The sequence below is a fragment of the Haemaphysalis longicornis genome, unplaced genomic scaffold, assembly GCF_048455015.1.
Source record: "Haemaphysalis longicornis isolate Haplotype H1 unplaced genomic scaffold, Haemaphysalis longicornis Haplotype H1 scaffold_5, whole genome shotgun sequence".
NCBI classification, from domain to species: domain Eukaryota; kingdom Metazoa; phylum Arthropoda; class Arachnida; order Ixodida; family Ixodidae; genus Haemaphysalis; species Haemaphysalis longicornis.
In genome coordinates, this window is record NW_027526385.1 from 13519371 (window position 1) to 13532223 (window position 12853).

Here is a 12853-nt window from a genome sequence, read left to right on the forward strand (position 1 = left end):
GGAGCGTTGGTGGAATTGAGGTGGAGCATGAGGCGGGCGAGAATTATGTGCTCAAGGACCTTACCAATGCATGGTGCGAGAAAGATAGGATGGAGATGATCAATGGTAAGGGGCTTTACAGGTTTCGTGATGAGCGTAACCTTGGCGTGTTTCTGTTCGGCATGGCAACACTCTCCCAAGAATAATTCAACAATTCCTGGAGGCAAGTCTCTTTGCTGAAACGGTGCAATAATCTTGGTCACTACCATGTTCGCAGTTTTATATGTATATACAGTCGAACACGGATATATCGAACTCGAAGGGGATCGCGAATTAGTTCGATATATGAGAAATTCGATATAAAAAATAAAGGCCCCGAGACCTTACCTGTGGCGGACGATCACCTACAATCGGCGCATTCAAGAATGACAACTAATTCCGCACACACGATGCAACGGAATGTTTTATTTCCTTGAAAAAAATCGCTTATCTTGGCCTGCTTCTTCGTCTTCGAAATGAAATTGAAGACTCTGGCCTCGATGTTATCGAGGCTGTCCAGGTGCCACAGCCCGGTTCCCTCCATGTCGCCACAACAACGGCGAATCAAGCCGAACGCTTGCGCCACTTCGGCGGCGGAGTACGCGCGTGTAGCCGCCGCCTCGTTCGGACGATCTTCCTCGCCACTTGAGCTGTCGGCCAGGGCGTCCTGGGTCCCTGCGACCGCAGCTACAATGTCCTCGTCAGTGAGGTGAACATTGCAGTCCACTTCCACGAAATCGTACGCAGACACTTCGGGTGGAACGGCAGCCGGGAAGAGTGTCGACAACTCGCGAAACGCGTCGTCTTTGCGCTCTTCGTCGCCGTCTTCACCGGTTTCCGCAAGTTCCGCCCTCCCGAAGCCTGCCTTCTGGGAGCAATTGGCCACTGTGTCCGTCTTCACGTCTCGCCAGGCGCCCGTCAGCATTTGAATGGCACCAAGCAGGTCAACCTTCAGCTCGGTGCCCATGCGGAGGTTTACCAGCAGCCTATCAAGGAGTCGCCTCCTGTAGCCCACCTTGAAAGACTTGATGATGTCCTGGTCGAGCGGTTGCGGCTTCGCTGTCGTGTTGGCCGGCAGAAACTTCAGCCCGATGTTTTTGAGCTCGCAAGTGGTGTGGTGGGCCGAGCAGTTGTCCACACGAAGGCAAGCGCGACGCCCCGACTTGCCCAGCTCGACGTCCCACGCTGATCAATACTCATAAAACATCAACAACAAAAAAGAAAGAAAAGGCGAAAGGAGGAGGCCGCCGGCGCCCAGCTGCGCAGTCCGAGCCCCCGAGCCCTCACGTTTTTCAAGCGTTTCGGGTGTCGGCGGAGGCGCTGTGCCGCGTAGGTGGCGAAGGTCGCGGGGACCAGCGAGTGCCGAAGCGCACCTTCCAGCTCGCACGGCGTTCGATATATCCGCTGGCGGGTAAAAATACCGTTCGATATAAACGTGCGAATTTCTATACTTTTACAATGGAGTTTCAAGGGGATAATTCACGAGTTCGATATAGCCGAAAATTCGATATATCCGTGTTCGACTGTATATATATATATATATATATATATATATATATATATATATATATATATATATATATATATATATATATATATATATATATATATGGAGTACTAGAACTTTGAAGATGGTAGAGAACACAAGAGAAGAAAAACTTCGAACAAGGTAAAAGCACGATTGTGGCCTACGTTTAAGCAAAGAGAACTTGCTTCGAAGTTTTTCGTCTCTTGTATATATATATATATATATATATATATATATATATATATATAGATATATATATATATATATATATATATATATATATATATATATATATATATATAATCCAGGGAGTAGTAGAACTTTGAAGATGGTAGAGAACACAAGAGAAGAAAAACTTCGAACAAGGTAAAAGCACGATTGTGGCCTACGTTTCAGCAAAGAGAACTTGCTTTCCTCAGTTCTCTTTGCTGAAACGTAGGCCACAATCGTGCTTTTACCTTGTTCGAAGTTTTTCTTCTCTTATATATATATATATATATATATATATATATATATATATATATATATATATATATATATATATATATATATATATATATATAGTAACGAAATGAGGGGCTCGTTAGGAAATACAGAAAGAAATGCCGGCAGTCTACAATGCCAAAGAAGGCATAGGGGAATGGTTGGACTATTTTTTTCCGGTAGTGAAATTATATTTTTTTATATATATTATTTGAAGCGAGAAAGAAAGAAAGAAAGAAAAACACGCGCCCAGAGTGGGGACCGAACCCACGCCTTTCGATTAGATCTCGAATGCCTTACCAATTCGGCTATCTGGGCGACTGTGTTCTGCTTCACTTTCTGGGGTATTTATTTTTACTACAACTGTATCTGACGCTTGAGGGTGGTAGCCAGCGCCACTCAGACTACACGAGGAGAAGGGGACCTTCTTTTCAACCCCCGGGGCGTGACGCGAACGTCTACAGCCTGTCATAAGCGCGTAACTGGCGGGAAACCCTCTTATGCTACCTTGGTATCAAGGCTGCCAGAACCGAGGCCCTCGCTAAGCTTTCGCAGGATAATATGGTAAGGAAATGAGGGGCTCGTCAGGAAATACAGAAAGAAATGCCGGCAGTCTACAACGCCAAAGAAGGCATAGGGGAATGGTTGGACTATTTTTTACCGTTAGTGAAATTATATTTTTTTATATATATTATTTGAAGCGAGAAAGAAAGAAAGAAAGAAAGAAAGAAAGAAAGAAAGAAAAACACGCGCCCAGAGTGGGGACCGAACCCACGCCTTTCGATTAGATCTCGAATGCCTTACCAATTCGGCTATCTGGGCGACTGTGTTCTGCTTTACTTTCTGGGGTATTTATATTTACTACAACTGTATCTGACGCTTGAGGGTGGTAGCCAGTGCCACTCAGACTACACGGGGAGAAGGGGACCTTCTTTTCAACCACCGGGGCGTGACGCGAACGTCTACAGCCTGTCATAAGCGCGTAACTGGCGGGAAACCCTCTTAAGCTACCTTGGCATCAAGGCTGCCAGAACCGAGGCCCTCGCTTCAAATAATATATAAAAAAAATATAATTTCACTAACGGTAAAAAATAGTCCCCCCTATGCCTTCTTTGGCGTTGTTGTAGACTGCCGGCATTTCTTTCTGTATATATATATATATATATATATATATATATATATATATATATATATATATATATATATATATATATATATATAGTTATATATACACGAGGGAGTAGACACGTATGAAAACGATGATGGAACTAACGTTTCGACCGGGGTCCGGTCTACTCTGACGAACAGCGGGCCGGGTTGAAACGTTAGTTCTATCGTCGTTTCCACACGTGTGTGTACTCTCTCGTGTATTTTTGAAACCAAATCCCGGATATTATTCTTCGCTATATATATATATATATATATATATATATATATATATATATATATATATATATATATATATATATATATATATATATATATATATATATACATAGGAAGAAATGCCGGCAGTCTACAACGCCAAAGAAGGCATAGGGGAATAATTAGAATATATATATATCTTTTTTTTTACCGTTAGTGACATTACATTATTATTTATTATTATTAATTACGTGAGAAAGAAAGAAAGAAAAACACGCGCCCAGAGTGGGGACCGAACCCACGCCTTTCGATATATATATATATATATAAATATATATATATATATATATATATATATATATATATATATATATATATATATATATATATATATATATATATATATATATATTTATATATATCAGGGTGTCGAACCGAAAAAAACACCGGTTCGGTTACGGTTTGGGTTCGGGTGAAATAATTTCGTTCCGGGTCAGTTCCGGTTTGACAACATCACGTACCGAACTGGTTCACGAACCGGTTCGGGAGCTTGAACCGGTTCGCGAACCGGTTCGATGAGTTGAATTATCACTGAAATTATAAAAAATCACTTCGTAGTTTAAAACGACACTCAAATCAAAACACAAACAAAAATTCAAAATGCTGCTGTTCCCCAAAGGCAGTGGCGCAATTGCAAAGCAAACTTTAAACAATCACGATATATTAGAAAAGAAAATTGCCGCGTATCTGCTTCTTTCGTTGCAAATGTCGTTAAAAGACAATAGTTTTTATCGACTTTTGCCAAGTAAATGCCTCCCTTCGCTTTCCCGCTCACCTCTCATGTTGTTCCTCTTGCGACGCGCTCCTCCCAATGTAGAGACAGCAAAGGTTTGCTTAAATCATTTTAAATTTTCCGCGTTCCACTGCTCCAAACCGGGTGTCTCGATGCCAACGCTGCCGTACGGCGAAGACGCGCGGGAATCGAGGCGCCCTACTTCAACGTTTATAGAACCGCCTTTCCCTACTCCACGTGCGTTGCAAGGATAACGTGGAACCTATCTAGTGGAACCTTTCGTACCTCTTGCCAGTTGATTCCTTAAAATGCCGCAAGAAGCTATAGTGGCGCGGGCGACAGCAGGCGACAGCGAAGTGAATTTTTTTCTGGAGTTGATGAAGTATTTAATTTCGCCAAAGTCAAGCATGTATGATTTTTTATAAAGGAACACTGCAGACATCACTACTGTAATAATTTGTTGTCTTATATTTGCGTAATGTCTTGTTCTTCTTCAACAATGTTGACAGGTATGAACATTACACCGGACTTAGACGGGTAGATTTAGCTGTGACTATATAAGTGTATTGCGCAGGCGTAGTTTTACTGTGGCCGGGTGGCTGAATTGAGTCACAGACAGACAGACGGGTAGACAGACAGACATACAGACAGACCAAAATTTCTGGGTTTAAGTAGCCCAAGAAAGACTATCGTCTTTAAAAGATGAAGCGGCGACGATTCACCCCCTACTTTCTCGCTCAGATTTTATGTTGTCCTAGCGACTATTCATAAGGCCACCGCCAAGAGATATGACGGTGGGATATATTTTCTGCCCTTTCCTTTTTTGTTGAAATCGCAATCGTCACTATGAAACCGCCCATCACGCTAACCTTGAAGCCTTAAATTTAGGCCTGCCTACTGGTTCGTTCAAATGCCAGTGCGTGCTTAATAACAATGACGCACATTTTTTATATTTCTAAGAAAACAGAAAATTCCTACAACAGGCACATAAATACTACTAATGAATTAGATTATTTGATCACCCTGAATAATTTGTTAGCTGTCACCTTATCGAATGTGCTAGCCACACTTTTGTTAAAAGTAAGCTTTAGTTAACGCTCAGTCACTGCGTTATTGCTCTGACCACTGCAATTCTTTTTGCGATAGCTATACCGGATGTATGTCATCGTATGTCATCGTATGATGACATACGATGTCATCGTACCGCCGTTGTCATCGTATCGTACCGTATCGTACGATGTCATCGTACTCTATGTCATCGTACCGCCTGACCCCGCATCGTATGTCATCGTACGATGAGATACGATGTCATCGTACCGCCGTTGTCATCGTATCGTACCGTATCGTACGATGTCATCGTACTCTATGTCATCGTACCGCCTGACCCCGGCCATCGTTCCGTGTGCTACATTGCGGAATCTTATAACAGGTTATGCTGTTAAAAAATGAAAGGGAAATTTGACGCGCGGAGTATGAGATGGAACTTTTTTGGTTAGGCGCTCTTCAATTCGCGCACAGCAGTACTCCCTTCCGGAACGAGTAGCAGTAGAAGTAATGTACCGAGTTAGGCAGTCAGAACAAGTGCACCTTCGAAAAACGCAGATCTAAAAGAGACAAAACTGCAGAACAAGCAGAAAAGATGACCGCTGGGCGAATGGGACAGTGTGAGGTACCGGCCTGCCTTTCTGCACGTGTCATCTGCTTTGTTACCGTTTCTGCTTCCAAGACAAGGTCGAGGGCTGCAGTTTCTTGCCAAGGGATTTAAGTGCACACCTTAACAGTTTTCCATGACATATCTGTTGTTATTTGTATCTTTAAAAAACGGAACTTCTCCACTGTACTGTCACCAAAAACGGACCACGGAACTCACTTCCTGCGCATTGATGACACGTTTGGTTGTGAAAGTCAGGGCAAAGAAAAGTATAGAGCAATATCCACGTTTTGTAGTTTTTTTTACATATTTTGTTTTACTTACTTTTTGCTTATTATTTTAAAACAACGTGATTCGCCTTTTCCTTTTTGTTGTTTTCCGTGTAAACACATTAAAAAAAACTTTCGCATTTGATGCCCCGTGCTATATCTCTGCTTCGAGGCGCAGCTTATGTTGCAGGCCAGAAGGCTTATTTTAACCAGCTGGTGATATTAAACGTGGATCAAAATCTCGATACACCGACGTTCTCGATTTCCATCTACTTCAGAAAAACGGTCGTGGGGAAGGGAGATCGAGGCCACTTGTGGTCAGCAGCAAACGGCTTAGCCACTGAGCAGCTCCTGCGGTCACACTTGTCAAGTATTAACAATTTGCAGGTGTCGGACCTTTTAAACAAATTATGAAATGCAAAAGGTTTGCACAGATCGGGTGTGTGCTTTCGCTGTTGCGCAGTGGAGCACTCCTGCAGCCTGATTGGTCCGATAAAGTCGCAGCTAGGGAAGGGCAGAGTCGTTTTATATACCCTGCAAGCTGCCGAGAATGAAATTTCGTTTGGTTAGCTTGCACTATGCTCGCGGTTTTAGCAGCAACAGACCATTGCTACATTGTTTCATAGAGCGTGATAGTGTTCAACTGTCTGGCGTGGAATGTGCGCGAGCGTTTACGAAGTTGATGGTACCTGAAAGAAAAAAGACCTGAATTGTATTGACTGTGCAATATCAAGAACGGAGGGTCGAACCGTTTCGGCATGAACCGGTAACCGTTATTTCTTTTTTCGGTTCAGTTCCAGTTCGGGTTCAGCGTGCTTAAAAAATAACGGTTCGGGTTCGGGTTCAGTTCCGGCAATAATACCGGTTCAGTTCCGTTTTTCGGTTCGGTTCGGTTCCGGTTCGACACCCTGATATATATATATATATATAATAACCAGTCTTCCTACCTGTTATTATTTCCGCTAGACTTGCGCCAATGCTGCAGCGTACCTCCTTCGGGATTTGGAATAGCCGACATTTTTGCCAGACATCGTGGCCGTCGTTTCAATCGACTCATTATGAACACTTGAAATGGAAGCAAGCGATGCAAACTAACCAACAAGAAAATGAAATTCCCGTTTCCTAACGCTACTCTCGCTTGTAAGGTTACGGTAATGCAATTTTTCGTGGTTAACTTTTTCCGTTATTTACCGTGTTTTATGTTTGTTTCCCTTAATCTTGACTTCTCTTTTGCGAAAGGGACTCACGTGGTGTCTTTCGGGCGTTCGGTGGGAACGTTTTGGGCATCGCTGTAGAAGCCGTTTCTTTTGTCAGTGAAATGTGTTGCGATGAGGGCGCACTGGGTGACGGCGTGGATACCGATAGGGGTACCGTAGGCATTGTCGCATTCCCATCGGCTGGATGGCCAGCTGGCGTATCATTGCTCATCTCAGTCATTGCTGTAGGAAGAACGACCTCGCTAGTAGCCGAATGAGGCTCGGTGGGTATTTCTTCACCGTCCTTGACGGGAACTCGCGCTGTAGTTCGATCTTCCGAGCCTGAAACGAATTGGGATCACGACTAATGGGCGGCTTTTAGAGGTTATACGGCTTGAAAGGCATCGATGTTGCAGGTTGGGAGAAAAATATAAACACAAGTGATTTTACGTTCAATAGACACTATAACATGAAGATTAGGCAGCGCACACGCATCCACACACCCGCACAAACGCACACTTACACAAGATAAGTTAACTAGCGATGCTCAATAGACCAAAAATCAACCCCCCAACCCCCATGTGTGACACTAAACGGCCCTATACATAGTTTGCAATTACTTCCCTCTTACATTTTATGCTACTAAGAGCAGAGCCCACACGGAACAGAATCAGTCCGAACTCCTCGTTAGGCACTAGTTTTACTTTCTCATCATCGGAGAGTCCTTGCATAGCGGCTACCGTACGGTACGCAACTGGCAGCAGCTACCGAGACCCGACTGCGAGTGCGCGCGCGGACACGGCAAGAGGGGCCGCACTTCATTTAAACGAGTGTACGGGCATGGCGAGGTGGGAACCGGAACTAATGCGCACATATCCGATCGGATCGCGGTTCTCACCGACGGTAGCGTATCGTGCTCTAGCCGCCACGCCAAAACTCTGCATTGATGCATGGCCTTTGGATAGCGATACGGCATCCACAATGACTTTTTCTTTTTTTCTGTTCCAGATTTGCAGGAAGCGTGTACTATGCTCTTCCAGGGAGTTAATGCTCTTCCAGGGAGTTAGCGCTTTTGTTGCGTAAGCGACAATGGCCGAGGTTGAGCAGTTTCGCGTAGCTCCAGGAGAGACGTGCTGCACATTCTCGAGGAGCAGTGACGTCTCACGGGGCACAGCTCGCGTGCCGGAGCCGTCATCGCCTGGATTGAATTGAATTGTACTGGATTAGACTGAATTGGAAATCATTTTTGGCAGCAATAAGCACGATAATCAGCTGATCGTAGACAACCAGGAAATCTAAGAATAACCAGCTGAACTTTAGCTCACGCTACGTATATCCTGTGCATAGCCGAGCTACATTGCTGCTAATTATGTTTTCAGCCCTGTGCAAATCTGGTACGTCAAGATGGTCTGGACGTATGTCTGCTCACCGCTTCCAAGGAGGGTTAGGATGACAGGAGCGCTAATCAAAGCGCCAGTGAACAGGACTGCTACCACGATGAAGAAACTCATCTCATCGTCCCACTCCAGCGACCTGCAATTCAACCGTACACGTCGTTGCTGCAGACATTTCTACGTTTATTAACGCTAACGATGAGGTCATACATTAGCACCACATTAGAATAGTATGATTGCGTCAGCCTCTGCAGCCAAGTGCCTCTCACAAATTTTCTGGGGACACTGCTCTTGAAAGCTCGGGCTGTAAACTGTGCCGAGCTAGCTGTATACAAACGCAGAGTAGGGGGAGCCTCAGATATACCTTTGGGAATTTATTAGTCGTCAGTGTTTTTCTCGTTGAAGTAAAGTTTGACATCCACCTGAATGCAGCCATACGGCTACACAGGAAAGCTATATATCTTTGTCAGAAACTTCACAGTTATAGAAAAATTCGTCCTGGTCCAGGATTTGAGCCCGCAACAACTGGTTAACCGGAGTAATCGCTCTACCAACTAAGCTAAACAGGAGGGTAGCAGCTTGTAGCGCGAGAGCGAATTGACCAAAAACTCGAAACGGAGGACAGGTATTAATCGAACAGATTTAGTGGAAATCCCCAAGGTGGAGTAAGTTGTTGATCAATTCACTCTCACGCTACAAACTGCTAGCCTCCTGGTTGTCTCATTTGGCAGAAAGACTGCTCCGGTTAAGCGCTTGTCCCTGGTTAGAATCCTGCACCAGGACGAATTTTTCGTCAACTGCACTGAGAAAGCTGTATAGCTTTCCTTTGTAGCCGTATGGCTGCATTCAGGTAGATGTCAAACTTTCCTCCATAGAAACTTCCTCCACCTTCGGGATTTCCCTAAAGCTGGTCGGTTTTTCTCGGTATTGCTTTCTTTTTTGCCTTCAAAAAATTTTTTTTGCCATCGGTACTGCTTTCTTTTTTGCCTTCGAAAAATAACGTTCGTTAAATCTACTATAGAAACGAATGTGCCAACTTTCCCTAACTTATATTGTTATGCAGACATTGGACGTGACAAAGTTGGTGCCGGCTTTTCGCGGTTCGTTTTGTTTTTCAAGTTTTTATTTTTATCTTAATCGTGTGATGGCGATGAATAAGACAGAAAATTGCCTTTCGTGAGTTTATCTTTCCTTCTCTGCATTTGTTTATTAGGGAGGAACTGCAGCTTAGGAACAGGCAGATATATATGATTTCACCCATCCGTTTCGAATGATATGCATTGTTTGGCTTGATAATGACAAGACATAACGGCTTTGCTGAGCAGGAAAAGAAACTGGACAAAAGCGAAGAACAGACAGGACCGCAGATCACACGGACGACTGATGTTGTTGTCCACTCATCAGAGCTTCCTTTATATGCCTTTCAGCCCAACCAATTAAACACAAAAAAGGAAGAGGGAAATAAAAAATGACAGCGATAATCATATACAAATTGGGCACGCAATTTTGGTGTTTAAGCGGACCATCAAACCTCAAGTTTATCACTCATCATGGGTGTCGGATATGAATGCTATCTTCTTGTTAGACCACAGCAGTGCGGGCCTACTGAGACCTTTCAAAGCAAACATTTTTATGGTTACATGAATGGAAAATCCGGCAGTCCTCTGTACTTACACTGCTCCTCTGGCGCAACTTCGTGCGCATGCTCAAAAAACATTCCCGTTAGACAGGAGTTAAAATCAGAAAAACTGGCTGGGGTCATAGCCAACGTAGCTACACTCTGGTATCCACAAAAACTGGTGAATTCGAACGGCGCGCCGCATACAGCAAAACGATAAACACCCGCTACACATTGCAGCTTCGCTGGTTAACCATTGTGGTACGCATACGCGCATTGTTTTCGTCCAGCGCGTAACCTTTTTTTTCAATTTTCTTGGTCGTCTTGTCATGGTTCCTGTGCAATGGTGTCATTTTGTCACATTTTGGCGGGCGACAAACCATCGCAATAATGAACACCCAAGTGTCCGCCAACTAGTTTTGTTTTTTTTATAGTGGTGCTCTCGCAGTGTCTCATTTAGGCGCTTGCCTCTACTGAACAGTAAAATGTGACAAAATGACAGTGCTACCCAGCAGCCACGACAAGATGACGAGCCAAATTGCTAAGCAAAAAAATTGTCAGTGTTAACGCCGAAGGCGCTTACTACCGCGGAATAAGCAGCTGGCCTGAGGATAACTGCTGCCGTGGCCGGGCCGTCCATTGGAGTAATGTAAGAAAATTAAACCCAATTCACCCTACTGTCAAATCTGCAGAAACATGGGATCTGGGGTTCTCCTGTGTCAGCTGAAAAGACGGCGCCATCGCCGCGCAAACTTTCACGCTTTGCGGAGACTAATCGGCAGCTAAACGTCAGCGAAGGGGAGCCCTTTCCCCTCGCATTGCCCTGTCAGGAGGAATGGTAACGCGCCCCTGCGAGACTAGTGCACCGCCTTTTGGTGGGTCTAAGAACAGGTTTCTGCGGCGCCTCGGCCGCGACACCCCTGTACCTTCTGTCGCAAGGGTTTAGGATTCGGTTTCGCGAGGCCGGTGGCGGCAATATCACTGAGCCACCTATGGGTTGGTCTGAGAACATGCTCCTACGCCTGCGTGATGCACTACTTAGAGCAGTACTATCTGCGGACGTATACCGATATTGGTGTATATAAGTAATTATTCATAATCATCCCCTCCCGCCTGAAAAATAAACCACACTTACTTTTTAAACAAGGCTAACGTTCGCTGGTGACAATGACCTTCGTGCCATTCACTAATAACCTGCTTCCCTTCCACTTAGCAATCCTCTTATTCCCGCTCGGCAGCCAATGGCGTTAGATACCGGCGGAAATTGCAGCTAGTGGCTCAAGGTGCCTCCACACCAACACCCCTTCGGGCTCAAGGTGTCCTGATGTTTGCTCAAGCTTGGCACAACATATCCTTTTTCCTCGTTTGTGCGTGGATATACTTCCTCAGACAGAATCACGAAGTAGTGGTGGCCCTGGCTTTATCCTCAAAATTGCAGCTCGGTCCCAATTAAAGACGTTTCAACGAGGGATGCCAATGAGAAATGCCCACAGTACTTTACAATATGCAATGCTTACTCGTCATGGGTGACATCTGTAAGAATACAGGAAGCGCGGTTAGAGCATATGTTTCAAAGTGAAACGTATGACCAAAATATTAGGCTGTTGGTGAGTTTCTGCTAGACATCGTTTGCCCAAAACCGACGGACACTTTTTGTCTGGTCTTCGATAGCGCTGATAAACTGCACTGACTAGTTCATCCCGGTGAATAGTTGATTACCGCTTTTTTCATGTTAGTTCCGCCAAAAAACAAACCCCCTACCAATATTACAACCTTCGTCAACACCGGAGCCGAGAGGATATAGAAGTTTAGAAGGCACAAACAACGCTTAAATAGGCTTCATCGTGTTCTTGGGGGGTGAAAGGCACTATGAGGTCTTTCTGGCATGGCAGCCTCATCTGGGATCAGGTTTCGTGCTGTTATTGCGGGTATGTAACCGTGTTCGGCGTCTGGGTGACAATGGGTTGAAGTAGCGTTTAAATTCCGCAGAAGGTTAGGCGAGAAGGATAACGGGCCCTATAGCAAAACATCGCTGCGCCTGCGTCAGTTACGTACTAGCCATCCTGGATTCCCTAAGATCAGCTGAAGAAAATAGACAAACGGCAGCTTACATTACTCCACTTCGCTTTTAACAGAAACATCATGATGATGACAGCCATGAGTGATTCCCTAGCTAGCACAAAATCAAACCACCGCGATTTATGCTGCGAGCATCGCTGAAAGCTCACCTACGGTCGGCGAAACCACAGACTTGCGCACTGTGAATGAATGAATTGACAGTTAATACGGCATGCTCTTAGTTTACCGTAACTGAAAACTCACCTGCGGTCGGCGAAACCCAAGACTTGCGCACTGGAGCAAATGAATGAATTAACATTAATACAGCCTGCATTTAGTTTTCGCCGCCCCTTGAGGACTAACACACCGAAGCTTCGTGTCTCGTTGTTCGAGCTCTAACATTTGCGCGGGTATTTAAATAGATTTGCCATAAAAATCGAGTCGCCATCTTGACCCTTGGCGAATGTCCAGCGAAGTTGA